Source organism: Bidens hawaiensis, unplaced genomic scaffold (genome assembly GCF_021521415.1).
Source record: "Bidens hawaiensis isolate Kalapana, Puna unplaced genomic scaffold, B.hawaiensis_p1.1 tig00012888_1, whole genome shotgun sequence".
Taxonomy (NCBI): Eukaryota; Viridiplantae; Streptophyta; class Magnoliopsida; order Asterales; family Asteraceae; genus Bidens; species Bidens hawaiensis.
Window position 1 is genome coordinate 16,854 of NW_027492074.1, and position 7,740 is coordinate 24,593.

Sequence of the window (7,740 nt, forward strand, 5' to 3'; positions counted from 1 at the left end):
CCCGCGCAGCAAGGCTACACGCACAAGGCACTTAACTCTTAAATAATTCAGTAATGTCACCTGAAGAAGGAGTGAGCAAGCCGGGAATACTCCCGCCCAAAGCCGGGAAAACTCCCGCCCAAATGAGCCAGTCCGTACGATACTGGAGGATCTTTTGTACTGTACCTGACGAGGTATGGACAAAAGATCTGACCAAAGCTGCGACAGCTCACTAACAACAGTACAACGAGCAGCACGCTCTTGTACCTAATGTCACTATTAGCCGCTGCCTACTCACCAACCTGTCAGAGCACGTGCATAGCCTGCAGTTGGTGGAAAAGGAATAGTACACAGCCGGCCTGGTCACTATCAGCCGCTGCCTACCCACCAACCACCAGCATGGCACGTGCGTAGCCCACAGTTGGCAGAACAGGAATACTATTCAGCCGGCTGTACCTTCTTGGAAACCTACCTTCGGCTATAAATACTCCAACACCTTGGAATGGTATCATCTTATCTCATATCTCATATCTTGATATATTACCTGATATCTGCTCTAGTCATTCTCTTAATATACACATATATTCAAGAGCAATCTAGTCTGATTCTCACGCCGGAGGGTGGTCACAAGGAGGTACCCCCCCCCTTCTCAGTGACGAGCTCACGGTGTCTGTTTTGCAGGTTATCAGAAGAACCATCTTCGCCGGATCTAACCCCTCGTGGGAAACATCTATTTAACCCCCAGATTATCCGTAATCTGCCCGGGGTCACTTAGTGTTTCTTCATTGGCGCCATCCGTGCATAAAAGCTAGAACTTATTCTTTTTCAGTTTTTTCAAAACTTCTGGAAAGATGGTTAAGGTTACTCCGTTGCCAAGATCAACGAGTGACCAAGAAGCCCCGGTAACCACAACCCCAGCAACTGGGGGGAATACCGGCGAGTACACAAATTTTACGAACACTACCCCGGTTACCCAAGCTGGGGCAAGTGCAGTAAGTTTTACGAACACTACCCCGGTTACCCAAGCCGGGGCAAGTGCAGTAAACAATCATCCCCTAGGATTCATTAATGCCCAGGAGGAAAGACAACGGACGAGGCTCCCCCGCCAAACACTTGATTAAGTTAAAGCGTGGGCGGAAGCACGTCAGAAGGAATTCCAAGCTGAGTTGGACGAACGCTTACGTTCACTCCAACAGGCTGACGAGTTCGGAAGCACTCGACAACAGCTCAACATGAGCAATGAGTGCGAGTCCTCGGACGATGATCGGGAGGAATCCGACAGTGACGCAAACCCTCGCCATAGGGCGAAAGGGAAGCGTAACGAAACGGACTTCCAACCGAGAAGGAATTTTGGAGAAACCTTCAAACGGAACGCGGGGGGAAACCCACGTGACTTCTCCAAAACCTTCAGACCCACTGCTGCAAATGCGGGAACATCCAAGTTTGCAAGGGACATTGCGGAAGCAATCGCCCCGAAAAGTGCCAAGCAGATGCCCAACATCGACACTTATGATGGTATATCTGACCCAGATGATCACCTGAACAGATTCATAGCGGGGGCAACCGTCAGCAACTGGACGGAACCCACGTGGTGTTATATGTTCCAGATGACGCTGGTCGGAGCGGCTAGAGCGTGGTTTGACCGTCTACCGGTCCACCACATCTACGATTGGGCGGACTTCCAACACAAGTTCAGCCAACACTTCAGTCAACAGAGGAAATATACTGAAGAGCAGTGGACGATCCTCAACTGCGTTAGAGAGGAGGATGAATCCTTACTAGACTTCATCACTCGCTTTAACTCGAAAAAGTTGAGTCTTGGCGTTATAAGCGAAGACCTTGTTCGCGCCGCTTTCATCCAGGGCGCCGAATACCCAGAGCTTATCCGCACGTTGACGGGTAAGACGGCATGCCATCCACATGGGATGCCATCATGACGGCGGCCAAGCGCTTTGCTGAAACAGAGAAGCAACTGGGTGGGGATCTGTCCCAGACTACAAATCTCTACACGCAGAGGACTAGAGAAAACAACGTTCGGACCTCCTGGCAAAACAAGAAGAGGAAGCTAGGCATGTGGCAGTCAAGGGTAAAATTTGACACCTCATCCAGCTCTCGCTCCCTAGTAGGCGGAAGGGATAACACGCACCCATCAAGCCGACACCCCAGGTGGACGCCACTCACCAAAAGCGTCACGGAGATATTTGCCACCGAAAAACTCCCATGGCCAAAAGCTCCAACCGTCCGGCAGCCACCTAACGTGGACCAGAGCAAATCCTGTGACTTCCACGGAACAAAGGGTCACACAACTGAGGAGTGTACATCCTTGAGGAATATTATTAAAACATTCGTCAAGGAGGGCAAACTTACACACCTGGTGGCATCAATCAAGAATGGGGGGAAGAATGTCGTCCGATACAAAAGCAACGGACGAAAGCCCGTTGACATCAGCATCCACATGGTTCATAGTAACATCAGAGGAAGAAAAAGACGGACGACAGAACCATGCGCATGGAAGGAAGCTGAGGTGCGCTTCCCGCGAGTGCCAGGAGGACCCAGCAAAGAAGGCCCTATCGTCATCAAAAGCCAGCTGGGGCACTACATCACTTCCCGCACTCTTGTTGACAACGGCGCCTCGTCAACGGTTATGTACAGGCAGTTCTTCGACAAGCTAGATGACGAAGACAAGGAACGCCTGGAAACGGTCTACGCCTCGAGGGAAGGGTTCGACGGCAGCACAAACACCCCTCTGGGTATCCTATCTTTCCCCGTCACTCTCACAGACGGAAAACACTCCCGCACAGAGGATGTGGACTTTGTCGTAATGAGGAAGCCACACCACACATACGACATTCTCTTCGGGAGAGACGGGATGGCAAGATTCAATGCCGTGGTATCTTCAGTCCACAGCATGATGGGATGGCCAACAGCTGAGGGCGTGGCGATGGTCACCGGTATTCCCCAGGTATGCATCGCATCTGTCTCATCAACACCCAAACCAAAGATGGCTAAACCCACCATCACCGAACCAGAAGAATGGGCTTTCAATGGCAAATACCCCGACCAGGCGGTTACCATTGGCCCAACAATCACTGATCCTACGCGCACCTTACTCAAACGCTTACTACAGAAAAACGCTGACATCTTCGCATGGAAACCAGCTGACATGACTGGTGTACCTCGAAGTAAGGCAGAGCATAAGCTCAAGTGTGACCCGGCTTTTACGCCGGTCATACAAAAGCGTAGAGTAATGGGGGCGGAACAAGCTAACGCGTGTAGAACCCAAGTCAAGGAACTCCTTGACGCGGGCATCGTACGCGTTAGCAGATATCAAACTTGGGTTGCAAATCTCGTTATGGTACCGAAGTCTAACAAGCAATGGCGCATATGCATAGATTTCAAAGATTTGAACAAAGCATGCCCCAAAGATTGTTACCCGTTACCCGAAATTGATCTTATGGTAGATTCGTTAGCACCGTTTCGCCTTAAATGCTTCCTTGATGCGTATAAAGGGTACCATCAAATCCACATGGCCGTTGACGATCAGGACAAAACCGCATTTCGGACGCCCGATGGCACATTCTGTTATCAAATGATGCCATTCAGACTTAAGAATGCCGGGTCCACATACCAACGCCTGATGGACAAAGAGTTTCATGCCCAAATTGGGAGGAACTTAGAAGTCTACATGGATGACCTAGTCATCAAAAGCCTTGACCCAGAAGCGATGTTGAAAGACATCGAAGAAACATTCAACACACTCAGAAGGATAAACATTAAGCTCAACCCGAGCAAGTGTTCCTTTGGGATGGAAGAAGGGAAGTTCTTAGGAGTCATTGTTACAAAAGATGGCTTCAGAGCGAACCCTGAAAAGGTCGAAGCCATTATCAAAATGGAATCACCTACTACCATCAAGCAAGCTCAGACACTGAACGGACGCCTAGTTGCACTTAACCACTTCTTGGCAAATCATGCGGATAGGTCGTTCCCATTTGTGTCGACGCTGAGAAACTGTTTAAAGAAAACGCACTTCCGCTGGACACCAGAAGCGGAAGCAGCTTTTCAGGAAATTCGGTCACGCTTGATCGAACTCCCAACGCTCACAGCACCAGAAGCGGGAGAGGAATTAATCCTATACCTCTCCGCCACAGATAGAGCGACCGGGGCAGTCCTGCTAGTCGAGCGAAAAGGCATCCAGATGCCAATCTACTATGTTAGCCGTCTCCTAACAGACGTCGAAAACCAGTACTCTACCCTGGAAAAATTAGTCTTAGCACTTGTACAGGCTTCACGCAGGCTAAGACGGTATTTCCAAGGTCACCCAATCACTATTCTCACCAACTTCAAACTTGCAAACGTTTTAGGCAAACCCGAACTGTCGGGACGCCTAGCCAAATGGGCAATAGAATTGGGAGAATACGCGATAAAGTACAAGCCAAGGCCAGCCATAAAAGTCCAGGTCTTGGCCGACTTTATTGCCGAAATCCCCGCCTCGCGGGAGAAAGAGTGCCAGGACGAGGCTCAACCCTCTCCAGCACAGGACATCGATGATGTCTGGCGACTTTACACTGATGGAGCAGCCAGCAATGAGGGCTCAGGCGCAGGGTTAAAACTAACCAACCCAGCAGGCCAAGAATACACTTACACTATTCGACTAGATTTTCCAAGTACGAATAACGAAGCTGAGTGTGAAGCATTCTTGGCCAGGTTGAGGATTGCGCGTAAGATGGGAGTAAAGAACTTGGAAGCCCATGTGGATTCCATGTTAGTAGCCAATCAGATAAACGGGACATACACGGCCGTGAACGACACAATGGCCCTGTACCTCGCTCAAGCAAAAACCCTCATGCGCGATTTTAATGATTGTAAAGTCATACACGTCAAGCGTAGCGAAAACAAATCTGCGGATGCGTTAAGCAAGCTTGCGTCATTGGCTTTCACCCACTTGGGAAAGGACATCCGCATTGAACTCCTTGGAGTACCATCAGTCCCACACAAGGAAGTCTGTGTCATCCAAACCGGCACGGAAACGTGGATGACACCAATAATAAAGTACCTTGCGGCGGGTATACTACCAGAGTCGAAAACACAGGCAAGAAAACTACGCTGTAAAGCACTGAACTATCAACTCATCGATGACATCCTTTACAGACGTAACTTTCTTGGCCCACTCCTCAGATGCGTTGACGACCAAGATGCCGACTACCTACTAAGGGAAGTACACGAAGGCATCTGTGGGATACACGCAGGTCCACGCACAGTTGTAGCTAAGCTAAACAACGCGGGATACTTTTGGCCAGGGATGCATACGGATGCACTGGCGTACATCAGAAAGTGTAGGTCTTGCCAACTCTACGCACCTAACACGCATCGCCCGAAGAACGAACTTGTTCCAGTTACCTCTTCATGGCCATTTCAGAAGTGAGCCATCGACGTGACAGGCCCATTTCCCACAGCAGCAGGGAACGTCCAGTTTCTAGTGGTCGCCATCGACTACTTCATCAAGTGGATAGAAGCAAAACTCTTAGCCCAAACGACCGCAAAACATATCAAAAAATTCATTTGGGAATTTATTATTTGTCGTTTCGGGCTTCCACAGAATTTGGTGAGCAATAACGGCACCAACTTTGCTGACATGAAGCTACAACAGTGGCTGAAAGAACTTCAAATCACCCACACCTTTACCTCAGTGACGCACCCGCAGGGTAATGGTGAGGTGGAAAGAGCAAATAGGAGCATCGTCGATGGCATAAAGAGAAGACTATTGGAACACAGATCCGGCTGGGTGGACGAAGTTCCACACGTCCTTTGGGCACACAGAACAATGAAAAAGGCAAGTACGGGAGAAACCCCGTTCAGCCTCACTTATGGCACTGAAGCCATGGTCCCGGTCGAAATTGGTCTACCCTCACCAAGGGTCTTGATTCAACCAGAGGACAATGATGCGGAAAGACGGTTAGACTTTATGCTAACCGAGGAACGCAGAGACTTAGCCGCAGCACGTGAAGAGAACTACAAGCGACAGATGCAAAAGTACTACAACACGCGGGTAAAACTCTGCAACTTCAATGTCGGAGACTACATACTGCGTAACAACGAGGCTTCGAACCAAGAACGCCCAGGAAAGCTGGCCCCTGTCTGGGAATGGCCATACATTATCAAAGAAGTTTTGGGAAAGGGCGCATACCGGCTCGAAAGGCTCGATGGCACCCCCATCCCAAGAACATGGAATGGAGCTTAATTACGCAAGTGTTACATGTAGATCTATTCCAAATTTATAAAGAAACGGCCTGGAGCCACTTTTAATGGAAATGATTCTCCTTTCACATTGTGTTGATCGCTTTACATTTACACTTATAAACTTTCTGGACGGTATGCCGGTATTCACCGCATAAATATGGAAAGAAGTCGTTGCGTGTGGACGGCGGCAAAACCCGCATAAACACAAAAAACGGCAAACCTTCACGCAGGTCAGTTATAGGTGAAGATTGGTCATCCCACTAAATGAAAGTGACGGTCCTACCCGCACAATCATGATAGAGGAAACTGAACACTAACCTATTGACAGCCGCGCGTCGAACGGTTAACTTATTCAAAACACTGGGAAAATTGCTAAAATAAACTAAAATATACATGCGCAAGTCATGTAACGTTTATAACGCAAGTCACAAAGATTCAAAAGTAAGCGGGACTACACCCCTTACCTTGGCAACCAAGTAACTATAAGACAGGTGCGAGTACAGTGTTAAGGCAAAACCCTTCACATACTTAGCACCTGCAGGGAATTGAAGCCAAGAATACCTCGGCAACCAAGTAACTATAAGACGGGTGCGGGTACAGTGTCAAGGCAATACCCTTCACATACTTATCACCCGCAGGGAATTGAAGCCAAGAATACCTCGGCAACCAAGTAACTATAAGACGGGTGCGGGTACAGTGTCAAGGCAATACCCTTCACATACTTATCACCCGCAGGGAATTGAAGCCAGGAATACCTTGGAAGTAAAGTAACTATAAGACGAGTGCGAGTACAGTGTCAAGGCAAAACCCTTCACATACCTAGCACTCCGCAGGGAATTGAAACCAAGAAGGATCTTCTGGGCCATGCTTGCGGAAACGGGAATAACATCCCCGCATAGCGGGAACGTCGAGAACTAGATTGTTTGAAGCTCCAAGATGGAATTGGTTGTTTTAACATAATTGATCACTATGTTCAAAACTACCAAAACCTCATGGAGAATCTACACAAGTGGGACTCAACGCTCCTGACTTGCGAGGAGGTTACAGACCTACCCGCATCATACCCAAAGATCAAGCAGGAAAGTCGGGAATTTCTGCACGTGACATTAGGACTTCCGCGGGAAGAATCCCCATGGAAAACCTTAAAACTAAACCCTTTTCAAAACCCTTTGCTTAAGTCCAAAAGTTCACCTCACTTATTAACAATTCATGAGAAGAACATTGGACTGGGGGGACTTGAAGAGGCAGGTCCCAGCAGAGCCCAGTTGGACCCGCAAGACTCACCTCAAAGAGGGACGTCTGTGCAGTTGAACCCGCAAGACTCACCTTCAAGAGGGACGTCTGCGCAAAGGCTAAACTCGCAACTCACCTTGAAGAGAGACGTCTGCGCAGAAACCAACTGGATCCGCAGGACCCACCATGCTCAGAGACGTGACGTCCTTACGCGCAGTACGCAAGCTGTTCCCGCAGGAAAAGCCTCCCAATGGTCGACGTACTCCGCCTGTTCCCGCAGCAACGGATACT